Source organism: Peromyscus maniculatus, chromosome 3, assembly GCF_049852395.1.
Source record: "Peromyscus maniculatus bairdii isolate BWxNUB_F1_BW_parent chromosome 3, HU_Pman_BW_mat_3.1, whole genome shotgun sequence".
Classification (NCBI taxonomy): Eukaryota; Metazoa; Chordata; class Mammalia; order Rodentia; family Cricetidae; genus Peromyscus; species Peromyscus maniculatus.
This window is the reverse complement of record NC_134854.1, coordinates 155,728,831-155,755,791: the sequence shown is the minus strand read 5'-3', so window position 1 is coordinate 155,755,791 and position 26,961 is coordinate 155,728,831. Positions and strand designations below refer to the sequence as shown.

The 26,961-nt window shown below is 46.9% G+C and overlaps 1 protein-coding gene across 1 annotated transcript in view; it reads right to left on the bottom strand.

Moving 5' to 3' along the window:
- Emp1 (epithelial membrane protein 1) overlaps window positions 1-26,961 on the bottom strand; it is a 75,248-nt gene that overhangs the window by 21,964 nt on the left and 26,323 nt on the right. Inside the window, exon 3 of the mRNA XM_006976520.4 lies at window positions 7,190-7,388. The gene's annotated coding sequence lies outside the window, so the exon portion shown is untranslated. The remainder of the gene's footprint in view (window positions 1-7,189; window positions 7,389-26,961) is intronic.

Genomic DNA, 26,961 nt, shown 5'->3' with positions numbered 1-26,961 from the left:
GTTAGAATATAGAGTCAGAGTGTAAGCTTGAAGAACAAAAGAACCTGTTAGAAGGAAGGATGGGAGGGAGGGAAAGACACAGAAAGAAAGAAAGGAAGGAAGAGAAGGGGAAAGAATGGGGGAAATAAATGGAAAAAGAACAGAAGGGAAAGAGGAAAGGAAACAAGGAGAGAAAGGGGGAAGAAAATATCAGAAAGGAAAGAAAGGCAGAAGAGAGGGAGAGAGAGAGAGAGAGCGCTGCACTCCAATTAGAAAGGCGAGGCCATTTCCCACAAACATTCTATCTGGCTAATGGCCAGAGTTAAAAGATTTTGCCAAACCTGTCTGCTTGATGGAATCTAGGGAGGCAGAGCCCCAAGTGATAAAGAACACAGATTCTAAGTTCAAATTTCTTAAGGGTCGCACGTGGACCTCATAGGGTTAGCAGGAGCGCTGAAGGGCCTGTGCCTAACACAAAGCAAACAATATGTTGTAGTTCATATTTATTCATTAGTGTAACATGAAAGACTCAGGCCAGTGAGGTGGCCTTGCGGCTTCTCTGCAGCCTGAGAGCCTGAACTATGCAAAGGCAAGCAAACAGCATGAATATTGTTTTTGCAGATGCATCCACAGAGACACTCAACCCCAACCCCACCCCCGTCTCTCTCTTATTTCCGTTCATCCTCCATTATGTCCATTGAGTGGGTGGATCTGGACAACATCTGCAAAGCCTGAAGACAGACCTGGGCTGTGAGGCCTGAGTTCAGCCCACGCCCTCTGACTGCAGCTGGCCAGTGTTGGGGAGGATGTCCCCTGGGTGAGGACGGAAGCTACCATTGCCTTCTGCTCTTGACAAAGGAGAAGTATTCCTGCAGCCAGATTGTCTCCCAGGGAGATGCTGCCAAGATAATAACTAGGGTTTAGTAAGAAAAATCAAGGTGTGGCTGGGCCCTGGAGGCTTCTGGGTGCGTCCAACAGCAGATGGCAGTAACATGCTTCAACCAGCAAAGCCTGAGAGAGCAGGAGGGCTGTGGACAGCAGGGGCACCCAAGTATGCTGGGTAGGCTGCTGACTTGGTTCAGTTTCAGAGAAGTTGGCTACTTAGAGTTGAGAGGTATTGGGGGTCTTTCAATTTTAATCATGCACTTTGACCAAGACCCCACCTCCCAGGGAACACAGGTGGAATGAAGCCACTATCTTGGATCCCCACTCCAACTTGGATTTCTATCTTTTGTCTGTGAGGGTGTGCATGCATGGGTGTGTGTGTGCTCGAGCATGTGTGCCTGCCTGCCTGCCTGCCTGTGTGCATGTGTGTTTATGAGATGAGGTTTCATTAGTGGCTTGGAGCTCGAGATTCAGCTAGGCTGACTGACCGTGAGCCCCAGGGGGGCCTCCTGTTTCTTTTTCCCAAAACTGAGATTACACATCCAAGCCACCACATCCAGCTATTCATGGGGGCTTTGGGAATCAAACTCGGGTCCTCTTGTTTCCATAGTGAGCACTTCACCTCTTGAGCTATTTCCCTGGACCCTCCTTTTCGGGTTTTGTTTGTTTGTTTGTTTGTTTGTTTGTTTGTTTGTTTGAGATAGAATCACTGTGTAGTCCCGGCTAGCCTTTAACTCACAGCAATCCCCCTGTCTCAACCCTCCCCTGTGTTGGGATTAAAGGCGTGTGACACCACATCCAGCTCTTGTCTGGGGGTTTGACAGTTACTAGTGGCTGTGTTCCTCCCACAGCTTTTGAGTTGATCAGGGTTGGACAGCCCCTCACAATAGTTCCCGTGGTGCATACAAAGGGTCTTTCAAAGGCCGTTGCTTCTTCCGGTCACACTGCTTTCTAAGGCCCACCCTGTCCAGACAGCTGGCCCCGTCAAAGCCCTCACTGCCAGCCCTGAGACTGGTTTCCATCTTCAGCCCTGGGCCACACCCTCAGCCCTAGCAGAGTCCCCTCCCTGTGGAAGCTCAGCCAGCAGCTGTGAGCAAACGGAAGCCCTGGGCTCAGCTGTGGCGCTTTGTGAACGCTCCCGCATGAGCAAAACTCACTGTTGCAATTTAGCACAATTTTCTCCCCGTCCCTTCTCTCAGACCCCAAGGGAAGGAGCTTAGGTTTCTGGACGCAGAGGTCTAAGATCAAGGTCCTCACTGGACTCTCATCTGAGCCTCTGGATGGAGAAACACTGGAATGCTACCATGAAACCCAATGGCCCCAATCATGTATCAACCATGCCAAAAACTAAGAGGGTAAAAAGATCTTCATGGGGACAAGAACCGAATTTTGATCCGAGGGCTATCCTAGGGCAGTGAGCGTGGATGGCTGTCAAGGGGTGGAGTCAGGAGTAAGCACAGACTTGCCATGTCTCCCTTGCCCATTTTCTCTCTCTGTCCACTTGCTCTTTCTAGACTTTTCTGTTTGCCTCATCCCCAAACACAGCCACCCGCTCACTCCCTCTCCCTTCCCTCGGGTTCTCAAAGCTTCCCTTTCCTCCCAGTGTGTCCCCTTAGCTCCCACCACACACAGCCACGCCTTGAGAAGAGGGCAGCGTCTTACTCAGGACCAGGTCAGTTTCTGAGCCTGATTTTGCTCAGGGCCCCTCCTGAGATGGTACCATTTGTTTCATAAACCAAACCTCTTCTCCCTTTCCAAGTGCTGGGTGGTGATGTCCAGGGCTGTTTCAGGTAAGTTCTTTGAATACTATGCCCAAACATTCTTGCGCGCTCGCGCGCTCTCTCTCTCCCTCCAGTACTTGCAAATGAATGCAGAGTCACGCACAAGCTAGGCAAGCATACAGTGAGCAGAATCTCTAGCCCCTAGTTCCATTACACTAACTTTTATGGATTAAGTTAGCCATTAGTGTGAACTCGTGGGATTTCTTAAAATAGAAGTGGTAGGTTCTTAGATTTTTCAGAGCCTTGGGTGTCTTGGTGACCAAATTGTTTCTTCTTCATTTCTTAGTGACTGGTTTCTGATCACAGAGAAGATTCAAGGCAAGACCACAGCCCCATCTTCCTACTCAGTCATCACATCCTCACCACAATTATGAACATAATTTCAACATGTGCCATCAGTGCTATATTATAACTGCCTGTTTGAAAGAAGACCCCAGGAGAGAGATTCAGGAAAGTCCAAATCAGCCCTGGGTACATAAGGCCGAGTGGCAATAAGGAATCTCTTCAGTTCCTGAGAAAGTCTCTTTCCACAATGTGGAAGAAAACATTGACCCCTGATATTTTGCTTAAAAGGAAGATTCAGAAGCAGCAGTGTCCGCGTTTGTATTTTTTTTTTCTTTCTCCTTCAGTGTCAGGGAACAACCCCCCACCCTCTGGAGGCCCCCCACCCCCCACCCCGACTCCTGACCCCTGTCAAATTGAGGGAAGTATCTCATAAGTCAGGGCATCAGGGACTGAAGTGTCCAGAGTTTTCTTGGGGCCTTATGTTTAGAAAATGAGTGTTAGAAATCCAAAAAGACCCTAAATGGACCTGTGGCGTTCTTTGATTCTGGAAGAACAAAGATAACCCAGAAATTCAGGGTAACCAGAGAAGGGTATTCCAAAAGCCAGACTTAGGTCCAGAAAATTCTAGTTCCGTGGTGATTAAGAATTATAACCCTTCAAGGAGTGGATATTCAGATTGCTGGCAGTAGACAGAGGTTCCTGTGATTGGTGGACTGTCACCACGCCAGGTTGTAAAAGTGTGCAGGTATACACGACAAGCACTATAGATCAAATCAGGAGGGACAATCTCCCAAAGGCTATTAGATGCTGTTTCAGGGACTGGGCTGGTTTAACTATGACCCAGTAGACAGCAACATTGGGTGTGTCGTCCTGTGACCATATAAGAGTCCCAGAGGCCTCTGAGCGCGTATGTTAGATGGCTATGTATACAGACGTAGTGAATTACAGAAAAGACCACAGCCATGTGCTTAGAAAATGAAAGAGCTAGTAATCAATACTGTAGGAATGATTTGACTAGGTGGATAATTTTAATATTTCAAAATGCTCTTTCTGCCCGCAGTAGTGGTATACACCGTAACCCCAGCATTCGGGGTAGTTGAGGAAGAAGGATGGTGAAAGTTCCAGTCCCTACCTAGCCTGACATTCACATAGAGATCCTGGCTCACAAAACAAAAGCGCTGAGCATGGTGGCGTATGACTTTAATCCCAGCACTCAGGAAGCAGAAGTAGGCAGATCTCTGTGAGTTCAAAGCCAGTCTGGTCTACAGAGTGAGTTCCAGGACAGCCAGGGCTACAGAGTGAGACCCTGTGTTTAAAAAACAAAGGAAAGAATAAAGCAAGATGTTGTGGGTAATGCCACTCCACCAGACTAATTAAATATCAAATGAAGATGAAGTATCCAGAGGAACAGGAGTGTGGAGCGTTGGGTGGGGCAGAGGCAGAACCAGAATCAAACACTTTTTTTTTTCTGGGTCATTTCAGGCCTGAAAAACAAGAATTTTCAGAGAAGCCATTTTTGCTGAATTTCAGAAGCACTGTCTGATATGATTTGCTATCCAGCAGAGGAGGATGAGTGTGGGTGTGCGTTCTGAGGCACTTACACTCTGGGTGCCCCCTCCCTGGTATCCCAAGGAGCTATGAGCCACGGGACAGCCATCTGTCCACGATGACATAAAAGTCAGATTTCTGCATACAGTAAGAAAACAAGATTACCTTCACATTTTTGTCGTTTTGTTTTTAAGACAAAGTTTCACTATGTAGCCAGGTTAGCCCCAGGTTGGCTTTGAACCCTTAACAATCTCCTGCTCCCTGAGTCCTTGGATTACAGGTATGAACTACCAAGCCCAACTTCCAAATTTCAGATTCTATGAAAGCAATGAAGAATGGAAAGGAATGGGTCTAAGTCATCTTGTGTCTTTTCCCTTGGCCACATCCCAGGTAGAGACCCCTTCCGGGTCTGTGAAGGCTACAGAAAGTCAGTTACCTCCGAAGAAATGAGCTCTGCTTCCCATCTGCAGTCCCAAAGCTACCTAGAAACAGCTAAGAGGCCCTGCATTCCGGCCAGCCTCCATGGAGCCCTTCCTCAGGGCTGGAGACTGGCCTAATCCTGTCTCCAGAAGACTCGTGAGAAAGCCAGCCAACCTTTCTCAAGGTCTGGGGGCAGACGTCTGTCATCTGGCAGAGGGCTGCCCCTTACTACTGGCCAGAACAACGGTCTTAGGACATGATCTGATCCAGCTGGACCTTGATGGCCTCCTGCCAACTCCCAGGACAGTGTAGTAGCCTGGAACAATGCAAAATCTGGGGGCTCTCTGACAGAGGTGCCAGACCGGATGTCCAGCAGCCCTGGACAGTGCTCTGCCTCCACCCTACTCTGCAGACTCAGGGTGAAACTGGAGATTCCTGAGGGTGAGAAGCTATGGTGTGTGGAGGGGAGGGGAGTAAACAGCATCCTTTTCCAGGATGGTCGAAGACTTAGAGCCTGGAAAAGCTCACAGCCCAGGGACTCTCGCACTACTTGGGGGGAAAACAGCAGGAGTTCGAGCAGCGATTTAAAAAAAAAATTGTCCTCCAACTCCATTGGGGCAGGGGTAGGAGGGGGACGCAGGGGCGGGGGGAGGGGGGAGGGGGGCCCGGGGGACAAAGCATTATGTTCTCATCTATCAAGGGACAATGGAATTTAAGACAGCTCCGCAGGCCAGGCCGAGCAATTGGTGGCAGTTTACGGCCCCAGTGTTCTCTTTTTGCTGACTTGTTCAAGGCAGCCTGCCTGGTTTCAACCAGATCAGAAGGACACACAATCATGTGCTATCTTCACAGGAAACTGTGGCTGTGGACTTAACAACGGCTTCCCTCGTTCACACCCATGCAGTCTGGAAGGAATAAACACTGGGAGCCGGAGCAGTTGTTCCCTAAGTCTTGAGAGGGGATCCTAGCCCTCACTCATCACCCCCACCCTGGGGGGAGGGGATAGCTTTACAGAGACTTGACCATTCAGAATGATTTCTTTTAAATTTTCTCCTCCAACCAGCGACCTGCATTTCTGAAGAAAAGTGGGGCCTCACTTCGTAGGCAAGCTGAATCCTGTCACTCTCCTTAGACTTGTTTACGAGAGGGAAAGAAAAAAAAAAAAAAAACCCACATCTGTGTTGAAATGAACCACACCTCCACAGACCTTCAACCAAACGCTAAGCTAATAAAAACAAAAGCAAACAGAGCCCGGTGTCTTGGTTCATGTTACATTTAGCACATGGGTTTGTAGTTATACAGTATTTGGGGCAAAAGCAAGAAGATAAATATTCCCATTCGACCACTGCCACGCTGGAAAATTCCACATCCACTCAGAAAAGGCTTTAAATCGTTTCTGATAGATCTTTTCAGTTGGCTCTGAAATGCAGCTGGCGGGAGCGAAGCACAAAGCCAGTCAACGGCTTTACAGGAATGCCAGAAGTCCCCCAGCCCCGCCCTCTCCTCCTCCACATCTGGCCAAGGATTCTGGGATCCACACCAGTCTTCCCATCCCACCGAACCAACCCCTCCCAAGCTTTATTTGAAACACCCTTGCCTCCGTTTCCCTAACGGTTTTTCTTTAAACAAACCAATCCCCTCTTCCCGTCCTGTTGGGGTGGGGGGGGCGGGGGCGGGAGAAAGTAAGAAATGAAATACTTAAACAGACAAGAAGGGGGCAGGAAATGCCATAGCGAAAACAGACTGAAACCCAGACATTTATCCACCATCACCCAAAAGTATAAAAGACCAACCAACGGCCCACAGAGCAAAGGGAACTTTCTTTTCAAGGGTTACCTATTGCAGTTAACCTTCGCAGAAAAGAAAAAAAAAAAAAAACAGTTAAGTGTCCTCTTAAGATACCTTGTAGATTTCACCTCAAAGAATTTAAATCAAAACAAAAGATTTGGGAACATCTTTCGAGCTTGCTTTTCGTGCATTTTCAAAGAACGCAGAGTTTCCTCCATAAAGAATATTCCACTCAGGTTTGTTCCAAAGTCCCTGTCCCTTCCACATCCTCAGAGCAAGAATCCAGATACCAGCAAGAGAACTTGATTACAGCCAGGGCCCGCTGATGTCCCAGATTTCCCCCACTACTTTGAGCTAAAAGTTTCAAGGACTCTGTTCTTTGAGAGCCACAGAAGGCTAGCAGAGAAAATAAGAGAGCAAACGTCTTCAAAGCGCTTAAGCGGCGCACAGGAAGGAGCCCCGGGCCTGCAGGGTTTCCCCAGTGTGAGAGCGGTCGGTCCTACCTGGAGTGTCAGGCGACGGAGGCGGATGCCCTGAGTGGTGGAGCTGGCTGCTGGTCCGGTCCGCTCTTCGGGAGGTATGTGGCCACAGTGAGGGGAGGGACCTGCCTCCCGAGGTTATAAGTTTCCTGGGCTGGTGTGCTGGGGTGTGTGATGGGCGGTTTCTTTTCCCAGTGTTTTAAAGGAGTTTCTATGAATCAGTCTGGATTTAAAAAAAAAAAAAAAAAAGTTGGTGAGCTACGCCCTGCTAAGTTGGCAGTCAGTCAGACGTGGCTGGGAGTGAGCCATCAATTCAAAGAACCCTGTTGTAGCTCCCTCTGAGTCAGACGCACAGACCACAGTGGAAAAACGAGTGACATTGCTTCAAATGAGTAATAGGAGTCACACAAATAGATCTGTTTACTGAAGCCCATTTCTGCTCCCCAGAAAGGAGATTTGGTTGCCACGGACATAAGGCAAAACACAGGTTAGGGTCAGGAGGAGAAGGGGCGGGGCGCGGGGGGGGGGGGTTAGGGACAGTCCTGTGTTAATTAAAACCCTAGCTAATCATCAAACAGGATTCCCGTTCTTCCTCCCCCATCACACGTATCAGCAACTGCTCATCACCAGGAATTATCACATTCGTTTCTCATTGGCTTCCCTGCCTGACCCTCTTGCCCTGACCTGTGGGAGGCAGTGGGATGAGGCCCACGAAGCAGAAGAGCAGCCAGCAAGGTCTGAATGTTGGGGTACTGATTGACAGTATGCAATCCCGGGTCGTTAATTACGCTCTCTGGCCCTTATAGATTGTACGCATTGCTGGAAGAAGTCTTCGAATTAAGGACTTTGCACTCCGATCTTCATGTGATAATCACTTGGACCTTGCTCCACAGTTGGCTTTTGTGAAGGCAGCCAGGGACCTGATCATCACAGCTTCCTCCAGAACCACTTCCCTCTTAATCCTAGAGTTGGGGGTGGGGTGGGGGGCTGCAGAGTCCCCTAATCTCACAGCTCTGGCTCACAGAAGACTTTCAGGTCCTGGATGCCTACATTTAATCCCAGCTCTCCTTAATAGCAGTGTGACTTTAGGCAAAGTACTTACCCTTCCTGATTGCTTGTGCATGTAATGGGAAGAGTAGGTACCTAGTACACACATGTGGCAAGAAATACATGTATCAATAAGGTGCAGTGGATCATGCCTGTACTCTCAACATTTGAGAGGCTGAGGCAAGCCGGGCAGCGGTGGCACACGCCTTTAATCCCAGCACTCAGGAGGCAGAGGCAGGCAGATCTCTGTGAGTTTGAGGCCAGCCTGGTCTACAGAGCGAGTTCCAAGACAGGCACCAAAACTACACAGAGAAACACTGTCTCAAAAAACCAGAGAGAAAGAGAGAGAGAGAGAGAGAGAGAGAGAGAGAGAGAGAGAGAGAGAGAGAGAGAGAGGCTGAGTCAAGAGGACTGCTATGAGTTCAAGGTCATCTTGGGCTACATAACAAGTTCCATGCCAGCTTGGCTACCGAGTGAGACTGTCTCAATTGAGAGGGGGGGCTAAAATAAAAATAAATACATATAGACAGGGTGACACCTAAAATGTCAGTGACTGGTTGGTAGTGGAAGGGGAACCACGAGTTCAAGGTGAGTTTGAGGCCAGCCTGGGACACCAGAGACTCTGAGTGAATGAATGAAGGATATAGAACCTGTAAGGTCGTGCACAGTGGTCATTCACTATTAGCTCCAATGATTATTTCCCTGAAGACAACTTAATTAGGAGAAGCGACTTCTCAGAGAAGGTGTAGGAAGAAGCTGTAGCAGCCAGACCCCAGGAACCCTGATCCTGCTGTCCACTTCAAATCCTCACATCTTCCAATCCAGGGCATGCCTCTTGTTACTTATTCATTTACCCAACCAATATTTACTACATAACCACCTTCCCAGGGCCCTGCTAAGAACTGGGCTAGCAGAGTGGCCTGGATTCCCACCCTCTTGGAACTTAAATTCCACAGAAAGACAGAAAGTTAGGTGGTAGAAGCTGTACGTAAATTTCAGTGGTGCTGGGTTGCAGGTCTGTTTTTCTCCAAATCTTATAGAAAAGAGACGATTTTTAAGTGGATGATTGAGGAAAACACACACATGCCCGACTGGATACTTCCCTCTTCACAAGTCCCTGAGAAGGGAATTCTACCCCTGTAAAGGTAAAACGGTCCAGATTTTTCATTAAAAACTGATGATGTGACAAAGATTACATCGGTTTCTCATGTTTTTCCTCACCTCCCACCTCTACCATCACTCATTTGAAAATAATAAAGGGGGCGGGGCTTGTCTGGGAGAAGCCACTCCCAGCGGTGGGCTGGGGCCCCAGGGAGCTACCCAGCCCGTCCCGGGGAGGGGTGGGGAGGAACCCTGTGAGCTGTCAGTACTTGCGCCCCGAACTTCGTGCCTTCTGCCAGCTCTCTCTTCCCTCAGCAGAGTGTGAAGGAGAGCTGGGTTCCAGGGGTCAAGTCCTCAGACGCTGGGAATGTGGGCCGGTTGCATTTTTAAGAAGAGAAACCTGGGGCCTGTGCACAGAGGGAGGGGCTCTGAAAGCACACACCGCGGGAGTTCTAGTTTTTCTTCTTTTGCCTGGCACTGGGGGGACCAGAAAAGTGCTTCCTACATTGCAGCCAATGTCAGTAGCCACTGCGGCTTTCCAAACAGACCTAAAAAATCTCACTGAGAGAAATGTTAAATGTGTTGAGCTTTTACACACACACACACACACACACACACAAAGCCACACACACACACACAGAGATCCACATAAAGACAAATATTTATGTCGATATACTTTAAACATAAATGCCATCTAAGAATCCTAATATCTCATAATTATCCCTCGGGCATCACTGAGCTGGTTTATAAAGTAATTTCAAATCTAGGGAAGAATCCACTCTATATTGGCTGCAGGCGCCAAGTATCAAACCTCTGGATGTATGAAAACATGTGGACTAAAGCCCAGTGTTGTGGTGCACACCTTGAATTCCAGCACTCTATCGGCAGAGGCAAGCGGATCTCTGTAGGCCATCCTGGTCTATACAGACAATCGGAACAACCGGGGCTACATAGAGAGATCTTATCTCAAAAAGCAAAAAGTGTGACTGCGCTGAGAATGTGTGGCTCAGTTAGCAAAGTGATTGTCTAGTGTACATGAAGACCTGGGATCAATTCCCAGCACCAAATAAAACTGAGCACAGTGATGCGTATCTGTAACCCTTGGGAGGTGGAGGCAGGAGAATCAGAAAGTCATAGAAGATTGGAAGCCACCTGGGAGACTACAGACCCTGCCTCAAAAAATAAAAATGAATCAAATAAAACATAGCACCTAGTTCTTGCCACAGCCATGTGGGCACAGTTGTGACTTTGGACCATGACTCTGTCCACAGGGCTACGGAATAGGGTTCTCTCTAGCATCTAAAGGGTTGTCTCAAGCAATTCAGAGTAATCTACTTGGCTCTGCTCTGTGGCCATTTCCCTCACTAGGAAAGTGGATCAAGGGTGTTCATTCCCACAGAGCCAAAGAGCCAGGCACAATTTCACCGGACTTCAGGAAAGGCCTATAATCTTGGGAAGGAATGTGCCCTCTTGCCCAGTGAAACAGTGTACGCTGGCACTGGGACATGTCTCCTCTTCCCGCATCAGTAAGAATCTCTTCTGGCACCCTGCTCTTTAGGGCAGATTTTCAAGTCTGTGCTGGTGTAAACGCTTTTAATGAATGTAAACGCTTTTAATGCTTAAATCCGGAGCTTCCGGTGTGTGGCACAGGGTTCCGCTACTTGGGGGTCTGCCCTGCCCCCCACAGCTCACAGGAAAGAGAATTCATAAAGGCTTGAATTCTGTGAGAATCCATCCAACAGGAATCCTAATCTTAGCTACACGGTCCCTCCAAGGTGGTACGTCAGGGAACATCGTTGTTAATATCAGCAAACACTGTTTCAAACAAAATAGGTTGCAACAAGCATGTAGACTTACGCAGTTTTCCCCAAAGTTGAATGTCTGCTCCTTGCTATTCCTCTTTGAGATTGGAGGATTTAGCAACAATTCCCCTTCCTTCCTCTTACTTCCTCCCTTTCCTTTTCCTCCAGGGACCCCCCCCTCCCGTCTTTGTTTTTCCCTCAGGCACTTCTCTTCCTGTTCTTATGGTGTGCTTTCTTATGCTCCTCTCTGTAAAAGTAATTTTAAATCAGTCTCATAACACAAGAAGTCTCCCCTCATTTCACGGCTCTCTGAAAATGTGTGCTGAAACTATTTTGGAAAGATAATATGGATGGAATTCCAAGAGGGCTCCAAGTATGTGGGCCTGAAGCCTCCAGCTGTGCACAGGAGACCTGCTTGAACCGGCTTGCTGATATTTCAGAAGGAGGCTGGGTGGACAAAGACATCTGATCTCATAGGACAGAAGTCCACCCTGGTGACACGGGCCAGTTGTCAGATTGAACCCAACCATGGAGGCTCGTTTCTTCAGGAGATGGGGATGCAGAATGTACACAGATGGTCCAAATGGCTCAAAGAACATGTCCCCTTTTGGAGTGCCTCCCCTAGGGCATGGTTTTATGACCAGAAAAGAACAGCAGCACATAAATAAGAAGCGAAATAAAATATAAAAGCAAAATGAAAATGTTCACTCTTTTTCCAGCTCAGGTTAGCTGCAATATTAGAAGGTTTATACCAAAGGGGTCTTGAATAAGTGGGGTTTCTTTTGTACTTTGCTTCTCCTATCATGAAAGCATCCTTCCTACTACTCCATGGACCATTTCAGGTAAAAGACTGAATATTCCCAAGTAATGAGGAAAAGACCATCTCTGCTGTGCTTGCAATGGTCAGCCCACACAATGAGCAGATGCCGCTTTCATAGTGGGTATTCAACTAAAATCTAGCACACTCCACCGACAAGCCTCTGATAACCAAGCAAATGAATCTCGTGTTTTCCTTCAAGATTTGTTTCTAAAACTTAGAAAATGGTCACAGCAGCCCTCTAGCTGAGATCCCACCACTGAGGGGAAAGCAATTGGTATGTGTTTTCAAAGCTATCTGAAGGAAATTGTCACGGAAGAGGACCCAAGACAAGCAGTCCAGCCTGGAGATCTTCAGATGCATTCCCCATAGGGACTGCACAGACAGCAAAGCTCAGAGGTTCATGCTAGACGTGGTCTTTAAGACCAGCTAACACTCAAAGGCGGGAGGTTTTGCACAGTGAAAACTCATGGGATATTCATGCTGGTTAAGTGACAGCATCATTGGTCCAGTTTTAAAAATATGAGAAGAAAATGCCCATCATGTTTGTGCATCTGCACACGTACACACACACACACACACACACACACACACACACACACACACACACACACACACACGTACACACACACACACACACACACACAAATACAAAAACAAGTTTTAAAAATTTTACATATATGAGTGTTTCGCCGGCATGTATGTATGTGTGTGCACCACATGCTTGCCTGGTGTCTGTGAAGGTCAGAAGAGGGCACTGAGGAATTTCCTGAAACTGAAGTTATTGATGGTTGTGAGTGCTGGATACCAAACCTGGGTCCTCTGCAAGAGCAACATGAGCTCCTAACCGTCTCTCCAGACCCTAAAAACAAGTTAAAAAACGGTTCCAGTGCTGACCTGGGTTCAAAAGCAAATACTTAGGTAAAATTCCAATAGAACTTCCAACAGTTTCTGAAGTGGACCCAAACATCCTTTTGCCATTTCAAATGATGTATTTATGTGAATTGACATTTTCGGGATTGATGATTATATAACCAAAATATCTACCATCCATAAAAATGTTGAAGGTGTTCTTTGTTCTGCAATATCAACTACTCAGCCAAGATTTAATCTTTTAAGCATATATACCTCACTAGCATGTAAATTTGCTTTCTTGTTGAGTAAATAGTGAAGTTAAATATGTAACAACAGACTTGTTTTAAAATGTTTATCTATGATTTATTATCAGTAAATGTTTGATTTGTATAACTATTTTACATACCTCTATACCTGGAGTGGCAGAAAAAATTATCAGGTAACAACCAAAAGAAAGTTCACGGAACTAAAGAGATGGCTCAGTAGTTAAGAACACTGGCTATTCTCCCACAGAACCTAGGTTCAATTCCCAGCACCTGCATGGCCTCTCACACCTGTCTGTAACTCCAGTCCCAGGACTTCTGACACCCTCACACAAACATACATGCAGGCAAAACACCAATGATCGTAAAATAAAAATAGATTATATATGTATGAAAGTTCACAAGTGGAAAAGGGTTAAGAAGATCCATTCTGTAGAACTCTGTGCATGGCCAGGCAGTGGTGGCATACACCTTTGATCCCAGCACTCGTGAGGCAGAGGCAGGTGGATCTCTGTGAGTCTGAGGCTGACATGGTCTACAAAGGGAATTCCAGGACAGCCAAGGCTACAACAGAGAAACCTTGTCTAAAAAAAACAGAAAGGAAGGGAGGGAGGGAGGGAGGGAGGAAGGGAGAGGGAGAGGGAGAGGGAGAGGGAGAGGGAGAGGGGGAGAGAGAGAGAGAGAGAGAGAGAGAGAGAGAGAGAGAGAGAGAGAGAGAGAGAGAGAGAGAGAGAGAGAGAGAGAACTAAGTGTCACGGCATGGGTGTGGGGGTTCACTTGGATCCGTGGAAAGAAAACTCAGAGGCACCTTAAGAATGAATTTAGCCTTTTGTGGCTGCAGGGGAATTCTGCATTTTCCCTTCTCCCAGGGCATTTTTTTTCTCTATATTTACAGTTTTAGCCAGTTGATTTCCATATGTTCAAAACAACCTGAAAGAAGTTCCCAAAAGTACAATGCCAAGTGCAAATTCCTCCATTCATCAGGCACCATCGTTTTCCCGGTTTCCTGAACCAAATTTTGCATAGGCCTTGGTATCCTTGGGAGATTCTCAGACAAGAGAAACAAACGGTGTCTGCTAAACAAAAGATGGATTAGGGCTAGGTGCTGCTCTCTGGAGCCAGGCCAGGTGTAGCCCAGTGGGAATGCAGCCACAGAACTCTGTGCATAGCATGGAAATGTCTCCATAGTTTACGACCTCCAGCTTCACAGCCCTCCTTCCCTGGAGAGGGCAGGATAAACACCGATGAACATACACACCTCCCCTTTATAGATGATACTGACCCCTACCACCACCTACAAATTCAGGGACTTTGTTGCCCATCAACACTGTATCTTCAGCCAAATCACAGAGCTCTCTGATGCCAAGATTAGTAGCCATCTTTCCATTGCAATTTCTGTCTAGCTGTGCCGGCCTGTAGCTGTACCAGTTGTCTCAGAGTTGGGGACTGAGTTTCCAATGCCGCCCCTCTGGGACTTCTTGTAGAGTGATCTTCTCACAGAGACTCAGACCAACTATTCTATTCTTCCAAAGTTTTACTCGTGTGTGTGTGTGTGTGTGTGTGTGTGTGTGTGTGTGTGTGTGTGTGTGTGTGATTGTGTGGGTGTGTGCACAAGAGTACAGGTCAGATCCCCTGGGGCTACAGGTAGTTATGAGCCACCCAATCTGGGTGATAGGACCCAAACTCAGTTCTCTAGAAGAACAGGAAGCACTCTTGCCATCTCTTCGGCCCCCTTTACTCTTAAAGGGAAGTTTTATCTGGAAAGTCTGGAGTCGTCTTAATCTACACCCTGTACTAACCACTTGCACTTAAAGATCCAGACCATCACACCTTCCATAATGCCCTTTGTGGTGATATATTGTGTACCCTAATAAAATTCGCCTGAAGATCAGAGAACAGAACAAGTCACTAGATTAAAAATAGAGGTACACACCTTTAATCCCAGCACTTGAGATCTCATGCCTTTGCTTAGAAAGCAGACATATCTTTAATCCCAGCACTAAGAAGGAAGTGATATGGATGGGCGGAGAAAGGTATATAAGGCAGAAAGAGACAGGAACAAAAGGCTGAGGAGTCCTAGAGGTAAGATGTGGCAGTGGCTTGTTCCTTTGTCTCTCTGATCTTTCAGTATTGGCCCCAATATCTGGCTCCGGATTTATATTATAAGACCATTTAACATTCGTGTTACAGCCTTCCTCTGCTTAGCCTGCTGGGTAATAGTTTCTTAAATACTGAAGGGAGGGAACTATAAGCCAAGTGGATGGGGTAAATTCACTTTTATCATTCTCCAAACCTCTGACACTGCATGCTGGGATTCAGCCCTTAATCTGTTTGATTGACCATACATAATAACAGCAGATATAGGACCAATGTAGGTGTTCATTAAAGGATGGTGAAGTACACACACACACACACACACACACACACACACACACACACACACACGCACTATTTAGCCTTTTAAAAGAAGAAAATCATCATCTTTAACAGTATGTACGAGCCAGGTGTATACACTGCTAAGTGAAATAAACCAGACATGGAAAAGACCAATGCATGTTCTCATCCATATGTCCAATCCAAGCAAAGTGTAACTCAGAGCAAGTAGAACTCTGGTTTCCAGAGGCTGTAAACGGGGCTGAGAAGATGTTGGTCAGAGTCTACAGCTTCAGTTGGACAGAATGAAGAAGTTCGTCTTCAGCCAAAGCATGAAACAGAGTGGGGAAGCCTATGAACTTTGATAGCCCTCCTCCAGTGATGGACTTCCTCCAGCAAGGCTATACCACCTCCCTAGACAGTGTCACCACCTGGGGACCAAGTGTTCAGATATCTGAGCTGATGAGGGACATTTCTCATTCAAACCACCATACTGGATTAATAATAGAGTATTGTTTGCTAGAAAATCACTAAGCAAGCATATTATAAATATTCTTACCATAAAATAACTTGTTAAAAATTAAATATTTTAAGTTTATTTTTAATAATTTCAAACACATGAACAATGTATTGTAATCATATGCACTCCCAAATTCCCCCTTCTACTCCCCTCAAGAATCCCCAACATGTCCCCCTGCCCAATTCGTGTCGTGTCCTCTCCTTTTTTCTGGTGGTTAATGACCCACTGAATCCAATTAGTTTTTGCCTGTTGGAATGTCGACTAGTTTTGTTGACTTTATCTTTTATGAGTGACTATAGCTACAGTGAGGTTGTGTGCACAATGGCCGTGTCATGCCCAGGAGACAGAATCTCACAGTCCTCTCCCCATTCTCTGGCTCTTATATTCTTTCTGCTCTCTCTTCCATGAGACTCCCTAAGCCTTGGGGACAGGGGGAATTGATACAGGTGTCCCATTGAGGACTGAGCTCTCAGTAGACACTCATTCTCAGCAGTTTGAGTCTCTCTCTGCCTTAACTGCTGACCACTGCAGAGAAATGTAGGGGAGAGACAGAGGGTAGTGCTGATCTATGTGCATAAACATAAATATGTAGGAAATCATTTGGTAGCATGTCCATTTAGCAAGACAACAGTAGTAGGTTCTATGCCAGCCCTGTGAGAAACAGTCACCAGGGAGGAAGTTTTTATGTCAGTTCCACCTTGATTTCTCTCTGGCCTTCTACCCTTCTACATAGAGTTTAGCCAGAGGGTCTTGCCAACTAGGTCTAATGGGCAACCAAGAACAATAGCAAGCCTGTGCTGCGCTGGGCATTGCTGGAGCCTCCATCATCAAACTCCTAGGGAGAAACCCCACACCTGGCATTCATTTTGACCCATATCTTCTGGGGGATCCTAGTTTACAAAGTAGTGATTTTGATTTTTATTTATTTATTTTTGGTTTTTCAAGACAGGGATTCTCTGTGTAGCTTTGTGCCTTTCCTGGAACTCACTTTGTAGACCAGGCTAGCCTCGAACTCACAGAGATCCACCTGCCTCTGCCTCCCAAGTGCTGGGATTAAAGGAAAAGTTTTTCATGCATCCTTAGTTTTGGTTAATCCACTCCCAACCCCTCCTCTCCCCTGTAACCTTGACCCATTCCTGCTTAAACCTGTGAATCCCATTATTCTTCCCCCTCCAGTGTCATATCATGTGTGTTCTACCGTGCCCTCGCCCCTAAAGTCGGCTTCCCCTGCCACCCTCATGCGCCCTTTCTAGCTTCCTGAGATCTACATATCAAATTAAACACACAAATATAAACATTCAAAGCTAATATCCACAGATGAGAGAAAACCCATGGCACCGGTCTCCGAGCATGGATTGCTTCACTTAGGATAATACTTTCGGTTCCATCCAGTATCCTACAAATTTCACCATTCTTTAGTGCTGAGTAAAAGCCCATCGTGTGTAGCACCGCGTTTTCATTATCCATTCATCAGCTGATGGGAATCTAGGTTGATTCCATTTCCTAGCAATTATAAGTGTGCACATAGATAGCGAGAGTCTCTGTGAGAGGGTATGGTCCTTTGGATATGTGCTCAAGAGATGGACCTCCTGGTAGCTCTAGTCAAAACAGCATCTTTGAATATCTTAATAAAAGCAAATAAAATGGCATACAATCTTTGAACAAAATTCCAATAATGAATCATTTAAATGTATATAAAAGAGTTAAAATAAGCCAGAAAGCTGGCTCAGTGGTTAAGAGCAATTACTGCTCTTACAGAGGATCATGGTCCAGTTCCCAGAACCTGCAAGGTGGCTCACAACCATCTGTGACTCCATTCCAGGGGATTCAACACCTTCTCCTGACCACTGCATGTACACAGTACACATACTACATACATGCAGACAAAACGCTCATATATTTAAGATAAAAATTAATGAATCTTAAGTGTGTGTGTGTGTGTGTGTGTGTGTGTGTGTGTGTGTGTGCTGAAGAAGAGGTTTAACTCAGTGTCAGAGCATTCACCCAGAATGAAGAAGGTCCCAGATTCAACCTCCAGTACTCAACACACACACACACACACACACACACACACACACACACACACACACACACACACAGTAAAATAACCCATTAACCTCACTTTTAGGTGATTCTTACAAGCATCCTTTCTTATGTATGTGCATACACATCTGGCTTTCTCAAGAAGATCTACATGTTGCACTGATATGAACTGTTCTGTACAACAGAAAGTCTCCAATATCCTCTAGCAAAGCCCCTTAGCATTCCAACGAGTGTAGGCTTGGCCATTATTTGTAACAGCTACATAGTATTCTGTGAAATAAAGTGTTTAGATAATTCCTATTGATGGGGCTAGGGGTGTAGTTTAATCGGTAGAGTATTGACCTAGCATGAACAGGGCCCTAGGTGTGATCCCCATATAAAAAGTGAACACAGCAGTACATGTCTGGACTCTCAGCAATTGCCAGGTAGAAGCAGGGGGATCAGGAGTTCAAGGTCATGCCTCCAAACAGGAACAACCAATCCCTATCTGTGGGTGGTGGACACCATAAGCAGTACGTGAGTGAAACTCCTTGTACATAGCACATCCATACACACAATATCACATCTGACGTCTCATCTAAATATTGTGTTGCTCATCCGTTGGCCTGCCAGATGGTACCGATTTCATCATTTAAGAGTGTATAAGCTTAGAGAGCTGATTTAAGCACTTCTCAGTGTATTAAGATCTCAGCTTCTTCCAAGGGGGTGTTCCTCAGGACCTCCGGTGCCCCCTCTAGTATTGGCACTCGATGGTACCTTTGCCAATCCTGCGAACTCACGGCAAGTACAAACAAATGGATGAAGACTAGCCTTCTCTGGCTTCCCCATTCTTTTTATCTCATGAATGGTGTTTGACAGTTCACACAGTTACCTGATCTTTCACCCAGGAAGACCATGCTGAACAGGACTGCCAAACCCTAAAGATACAGCAGGGGGCTGGCTGCCAGCTCCCCCGTTCCCACCCCTGCTCTCAGGCCGAGCACACCTATCTCCCTGCATTCTACACTCATGGCATCATTTTATCCTTGTTTTATCCCCTAAACCCCGTGGTTCAGGATGTGACCCTCATCAGCTCCACATCAGACTCACAAGGGCAGCAAGCCATGCGCTGGCAGTTTGTCCCCGCTGAGTGTCCAGACCCGGGAATCCTGCTACAGTCGCCGTCCCTCTGCAGCCCCGGTGAAGTGAAACAGCCAGGCCTGGACTGACCCAATCCCTGCCAGGCGATTTCTGGCCTTAGCTCAGAAGCAATAAAATGTGAGGTCCACACTCATTTGGTGGCAAGGTGACAGCTGTACAGATTCCTCAGCCTGGGCTGGCTGGGGGCTGGGCTGCTGGGGTGGGGCTAGGTGTGCCTCACTGGGCATCAGCTCTTGCCCTGCCTTTGGCCTTCACAGGGACAAAAGACTATAGACTCAAGTCCAGGTTAGTGCGGGCTCCGGTGAGGTCAGCCCTGAAATCATGTACACACAAGCAACACTGAACGGACTCAGTGGGTTGTATTTATAGATAGATAAATAGATAGATAGATAGATAGATAGATAGATAGATAGATAGATAGATAGATAGATAGTCATGAACTTGAGAGGGAATAGGAGGGGGTACCTGAGAGTTTGAAGGGAAGGAAAGGGGAAAATAATAGAATTATATTTTAATTAAAATAAATAAAATTGCAACAATAATAAATAACAACATAAACAACACGTCTGCATATGGACAATGACACACATTCCTTGCATGACAGCCTTTCTGTTTCATTTATTTGTTTGCTAGGTTTTTGTTACTTTTGTTACTGTTATTTTGAAACAGGATCCACTCCATAGCCCAGGCTGGCCTAGAACTCACTAGGCAGCCGAGGCTTGCCTCAAACTCATGGCAATCCTTCTACTTCAACCTCTCAAGGGCTGAAATCACAGTGTGAAGCACCACTTGCCACGTTTCTTCTTTCTTTGTGTGAGCTGTGTGTGGTGGGGTGGGGGGATCACTGTGGTGTAAGGCACATGGTCATGTGGGTGTGGGGGCCGGCATGTGAAAGGGCTTGCCCACGTGCGTGCTCACGGAGGCCAGAGAAAGACGTCAAGTGGCCTCTAGCCTGTCCCTCTGCCTTACTCCTTTGAGACAGCATCCCTCACTGAACCCAAAGCTAGGGTGGCAGCCAGCAAGCGCAGAAATCCTCTGTCTCTGCCACACATGGTGCGAGCATCACAGGCCATGCCAGCCACAGCCAGCGTGGCACCTGCATGCTGCGTCGGAATGCAGTTTCTTACATGAGGGCAGCAAGCGCTCTTACCCTCACAGCCCTCTCCCCAGCCCATCTTTTTTATTCTTTTTAAAACATTATTGGGAAGGTAAAGTTGAGACAAGACTGCTTATCAAGGCCACAAAATTCGTAGGAATAGCATGCTTACCTGTTCTTAATGTTTTTTAACTTTTTTTTCTTTTTCTGTAACTGTTTTCTTTCCTTCACAATGCTGCCTGCCATTTTGTAGCTCATTGGAAGCTATGAAGGATCTGCTATTGACCCAGGGTGACCACCACAGGTGGAAGACTTTCAGCAATGTGGGTGGGGGGCTTTGAACTTGGCTGGCTGGGTGCCATCCAAACCACTCCTAGCTCCTCACAGAATGGTCTATAGCCCCAAGAGGTCCCTACACCCTTTCTCTCTGCATGAGGAACGCCCCCCATCCAAATGATCCCCGTAGCAGCCTCTGGGTTCCTCGATCCCCACTTAGCCGTGTGGTTAATGACAGTGCTTTATGAGCAGTTAAACTGCCTTCTCTAGGGAGAAGCCCCTGTTTTCAGCGTATGTAGAGGAACAGTGACATTTTGAACCTGGACACACCACTTCCAGTTCTCTGCGGGACAGCACAGTGCCCACTGCTGAGAAGCTGACATGCTATGGGCAACCAAGCCAAAATGGAATGGAGAGTTCCAGCAATGGAGAGAGCCACAGCCCAGGTTCAGGGTGGACAGAAGAAGAAGATATTTTCCTGGGCAGAGAGTGTACACATTCCCTAACAGCCAGCTCAAAAAGGCTAGGTCCCTGAGGCTGCAGCAAATTAGGCTGCCTGAGGGCAGAAGTCTCTTCAGCATCTCTAGCTGCAGCCCAGGTGCCCAGAACAGTGTCCTAGGTTGGCAGGTGCCAAGTCAGTATATGGTGAATGAACAAAGCAAAATTTTACCTGTGTTTGAAAACAGAGTATGTGATCACACTCAGGGGAAGGAAGTAGAGTAATTAATGGCACAGGGTTTCATCATTCTTTCATAATTAATCCACCGCAGAATAACACTAGTCAGATCACTCATCACAATAGCTGTGAACAAACTTTTTTTTCTTTTTTTTCCAGACAGGGTTTCTCTGTGTAGCTTTGGTGCCTTTCCTGGAACTCACTCTGTAGCCCAGGCTGACCTCGAACTCACAGAGATCCACCTGCCTGTACCTCCTGAGTGCTGGGATTAAAAGCATGCACCACCACCACCCGGCTGTGAACAAACTTTTAAAAAAGGAAAGAAAGCCCTGGTCATCTTACAGTATCACAGCACCTCAGATGGCAGTAACATCAGCATCCGCACAGCATCCTCTAGATGCACCCATAAGCACACCGAGGCTAACTATTTTGATGAGGACAGGAGAAAAACGTGACAAGGAAGGAGTAAACAAGACTCCTGGCCTGTCAAATGTCATAAACTAAAGCATCACAGGGTACCAGGTGGCAGCGCTGCACAGCCTGAAATGATGAAATGATGAGCCTGCTCCATGCATCCAAACCCCTCAGGGCCTTTCTTTCTCTCACACCTGGACTTCGCCATTTATCGGTGTGACATTTCCTAACCTCATGCTCCCCAAGACAAGGCAGATGTTCTCTCTACATGTCCCTACAGCTCTCTGCTGGCTTCCAGAAGACCTCCTCACTGGGGGCTCTGCTCCTTCCCAGCAAGCTTCTGAGTCTTACTCTTTGCTCTGTCTTAACAGCCAATAACTTGGATATAATCGATACTCAATAAGTAATTGTCCAAACATGAAATGATTTGACGGCTCCATCACTTGTGCTGTGTACTTAGACACTTTCCATGTCTAAATCAACCAAGTATGAATTTATTTAAGATGTGGCTCAGGCAGGACTATCCCTCTGCATCCTGGCTGCCAAGACATTGGTTCAGCCTTCATTATCTACACCATTAACAGTGAGCCTCAAACACTGGTTTCTTTGTTCCCAAGCTCCATTTATCCAAACCCATACTCCCTACTACAGCTGGTCAAAGTTTCTAAAAAATAAGCATTTAAAATTAGTTTCTTACTTTTAAGAATTATAATTGGGCCAGGCAGAGTTGGTGGTGCACACCTTTAATCCCAGCACTCAGGGGGCAGAGATAGGCTGATCTCTGTGAATTCAAGGCCAGCCTGGTCTACAGACTGAGTTCCAGGACAGCCAGGGATACACAGAGAAACCCTGTCTTGAAAAACAAACAACAACAAATTATATTTGGTAGCAGTCCCAGGGACTGAACCCAGGACTCTGCACATGTTAAATTATACCACTGAGCTATATACAGCCCCAGCCCTATCTTATATTTTCAAATCAGGAAACTTTATATAATTTGGGATTTCTAAAACTTTTTCAAAAACTAGAGAAACCAGATCCTGTGCCCCATCCCGGTGTGATAAGTGCAGCTTATAACATCGTCACCCCTCATCAAAGGAGCTTCTGGTAGGAGACCATTGCACTCGAGGCCGAGGAATATCGGACGAGAGGGAAGAAAGAGGAAGCGGAAGTGAGACTGGGCCTTCCAGCTACGTCACGGAAGCTGCACCCGTGAAGCCTCGATAGCATGGCTGCCTAAACGAGACGCGAACCCATCCCAACACCAGTTTGGCATCCCGGTGTGGATGGGGGAAATCTCACAGAGTTTGACTTCTAGATGAAGAGCAAGCAATTAGCACTTTGAGAGAGGGAGAATCAGTCTTTCCAGGAACAAGCCCCGATTGGTTATCCACCACCAAGTGGGCAGCACTAGAAACCTACAACACGAGCAAAACTGAATAGACTCAGCACCTTGTATTTCTATGGTTTTTTTTTTTTTTTATGTGTGTGTGTGTGTGTAACAATGATTAAAGAAGAGGAGAGCGTGAATTTGGGTTGAAGGAGGGCAAACATGGAGGAAGGGAGAGAAAGGAGGGAAATACCTTAACTAAGTTGTTTAAATTAGAGAGAACAACAGATAAGGGGTTGTTATCGTTTGTCACAGAGCAGTGGTCATCAGGGAGGCTGTGGAGGCAGGGAGCTTGCCACCTGTGGCAAGGAGAGACCCTCCTTCCCCCTGATCTGCGTCCTCCACGAGCTTTCTGAGCCTGGCACCCTGTGGACAATGACCTCAGTGGCTTCTGCTGTGTTGTCCCTCAGGATCCGTGTGAAACACAGACCTGATCTAATCAGACCGTGTGGCTACTATCTAGTTCTGCTAAGGACATAAAACCACGGGAATCACATCACACTCTGGTCCATGTACCTTCCACACTCTCTCCTTCCTGCTTCCTTTCATCCACCTTACACCATGAATGAACCGGGCATCTTCCTGTCTCTGAGGCTCTGCTCAAGTTCTATGCGGTGGGGTAGGGAATGAGCTGAAGTCATATCACTTAGGCACAAATCCTCTCCAAGCCCTCTCTTCCTCGTCTATAAACTGAGGATAATACTAGCTGACACCTCATGCGTTATTACAGGGAGGAGCGGATAAATAATATTTGTAAAGTTCTTAAGACAGGGCTGTGGAGCCAGGACTTAACTGTGGTACAATGACTGTCGTCCCTGGCATCTCTCTGGAAGAAATGCAGCTCTGCCTCTAGAGCCAGTTCAAAAGTCACCTCCTCCATGGAGCCTTCGCCCTCTCCCCACCCTACTATAGCTGGATGAGTCATCTTCCCGATGAACCAGGATGCTATGCCCATGCCCACCACACCTTCTCACCTTCCGTCTCCTACCACAGGCTCCCCAAGGGCAGAGTCAGGCATCTTTGAACACCCAGCAGGTTCTGGGCATTTCCTGAATGGGTTGGCCTGGGCATCAAAGCAGAAATAACAAGGAGGTCGAGTGATGCAGTCCTCAAGTCTACTTACTAACCACTGTCATGTGGTGCCATTTGCCACCCAAGTGCAGGGTCAATAAGAGACTATTAAAAAGATAAAGGATGCCAGGGTAGTGGTGCACACTTTAATTGCAGAACTCAGGAGGCAGAGGCAGGCAGATCTCTGCAAGTTCAAGGCCGGCCTGGTCTACAGAGTGAGTTCCAGGACAGCCAGAGCTGCACAGTGAAACACTGTCATGAAAAAAACAAAGCAAACAAAAAGGCGAAGATGAAGGTCAGGTGTGGTGGTGCATGCCTTTAACCCAACACTTGACAGACAGAAGCAGGTAGACCTCAGAGTTCAAGGTCAGTCTGATCTACACAGCAAATCTAGGTTAGCCAAGGATACATAGTGAGACCCTGGCTCCAAGCAAAGGAAACCAAACAAAATGACAAAGAATGAGCTCACGAGGGTAGGGCCAGGTGGAGCCTAGTGCTCTCAAGCCCAATGTGTGAATAAAGACTCTTGCCCACCTCACTGGAACCTAGCTGAGGATAAGAAAGAAGGAAGTGTGTGTGTATGTGTGTGTGTGTGTGTGTGTGTGTGTGTGTGTGTGTGTGTGTGTATGCACACAGACACTCATGTGTGTATAATATGTGTTTGGGTACATGTAGAAGTCAGAGGTCAATACTGGGTATCTTACTCTATCACTTCCCACCGTATTTTCTGAGACACATTCTCTGAGTGAGTGTGTAGCTCATAGATTCTGGTAGGGTGGCTGGCCAGAGAGCTCCAGGGGTCGGTCCTGTTGTCTTTACCTCCCCAGTGCTAGGACTACTAATACCTACCACCATGCTTGGATTTTCACATGGGAACCAGGCATCCAAAGTCAACGCTCTTTACCAACTGAAGAAACTGTTTTGTGAACTCCAAAGCCTTTGCTCCAGTGCCTGGCACAGCCTTTGGCCTTACTTCATTGTGAGAATTGGAGGGTATAAAACTGCATTTCTTAAATGACCCAGATTACTAACACAGTTATAAAGCAAGGGTGTGGGTGGAAGAGAGAACGATTGGGGACTTTTTTAAGTGAGTACAGATGCTGGGCTAGATGTGAATCCCAGACTTGTCACTGTGACAGACTCTGGATCCATTCTTGACATTTCTGAGCCTCAAACTCTTCATTTATAAAGATGGAGGCAGTAGTCTCTGTCCCCGACAATGGAAATGCCACAGCAGGGGTAGGAACCTGGAACTATACCTGCCACATAGGCTCTCTATAACTGTAGTCTCTATTAATTATAACTAAAAGGCATTAGCCACAAGACGAACATTCCAACCTGAACTCAAACACACGGTAATTACACACACAGCCCCTGGTTTGGAACGGAGAGGAACTAGGTGTTGAAATCCCTCTACACAAGTCAACGGCCCTGCAGCCCTGATCCGTGCTCATTCTAGGGTCTCTACACTCACTTGCTCTCCTGCCTTTCCACTGCAGGCCCCATTCTGATGCTGTGTTTGGTTTGGTTTTGAAGCTAGGGTCTCACCCCACTAGGCAGCCCAGGCTGGCCTATAATTTGCTATGTAACCCATGCTGGACTCAGCCCCCCCTTTCCAAGCGGTAGGATTGCAGGCGTGTGCCCAGCCCTCTGACCTTTGTCCTCTGTTCTTAGCTGGTTTCTAAAGCTGCTACACCAATCTCTATGGAAAGCAACTCGGTGGTACTCCATTGTTTTCAGGCTGTGGGCCACTATCTGGCACTTAGGGGAGACTTTTTCATAGCCTGGCCTTAATGACTTTACTAGCCCCAACTTCCACCAATCCATCACCCCCTCATGTCTTAGCCATGCCATCAGCCAGCCGCACAGAACATTCTCTGTGCCAAGCCTGAGACTCCAAGCCGTCAGAGTCTTGCTCTGAGGCTGGACCATTGGCCATGGCTTGGAGTGTAATGCTGAGTCTAGAACCTGCTTCCACAGAAAACACCCTCTGCTTTGAGGGTCGGTTGCCTCTCGGTGGCTGCTCCAAAGCCCCTGAGCACACTTGCCTTTCTGTTGATCACAGAGAAAAGCCAGCATGCCCTTACTCATCTACCCCCCTTTCCATCAGATGGCAAGCTCCTGGAACGCAATGATTGATGGTTTGGTTGTCTGTTGTTTATCTCCAAATCTTCATCAGTCCCCAACAATGCCTAAGCATGGCTGATGCTTTTTACAGTTGAAAGTATGTTTATAGAAATAATACGGGATGGCAAAAAATGTTTTGATGTAACCCTAATGTCCTGTCAGTAGATTGATCTCCCTATTCCACTCCTCCCAACCCACCCACCTCCATACTTTAGGATCCCACTTTAGCAGACATAAACAAGTCAATATTTAAGTAAGCGTGTATATTGATGCCACCGTGTTTAAGGCACAGATGTTGGTGTGAGGCAATGGCTGAGTTTGCACGGTGACCCCACTGCTTTCTAACTGCGAGAGCCAGGCATGCTATATACCCTCACCAAAGCTTCTTCCTTCTCAGCAAAACAAATATGAGACCATGCATCATAAGTGTTCGTGAGGGGAAAAAAAACGAGATGATGCATGCAAGACACACTGCCTGGAGTATAGTAAGTGTTTAATAAACATTATAAATAGATCAAGAGCTGAGAAGTTAGTTAGCTGCCTCAATGATCAATGAGTGAGTAAGCATTTCAATGGCCTGTTTGTTACACTGTGGGGGAGAGAAGAGAAGCCTGGGTCAACGTCTTGATGTAGAATCTAAATTATACAGATTAAATTATATTTCTGCAGAGGGCAGCAGAAATACATGGCCCCTTGCTGAAAGGAAGGCCAAAGGGCAGTAATGAGCAAGGGACACCCGTGCCCGGGAACTAAATACGCCAGCTGCAGGAGAACCTGGCCTCCCC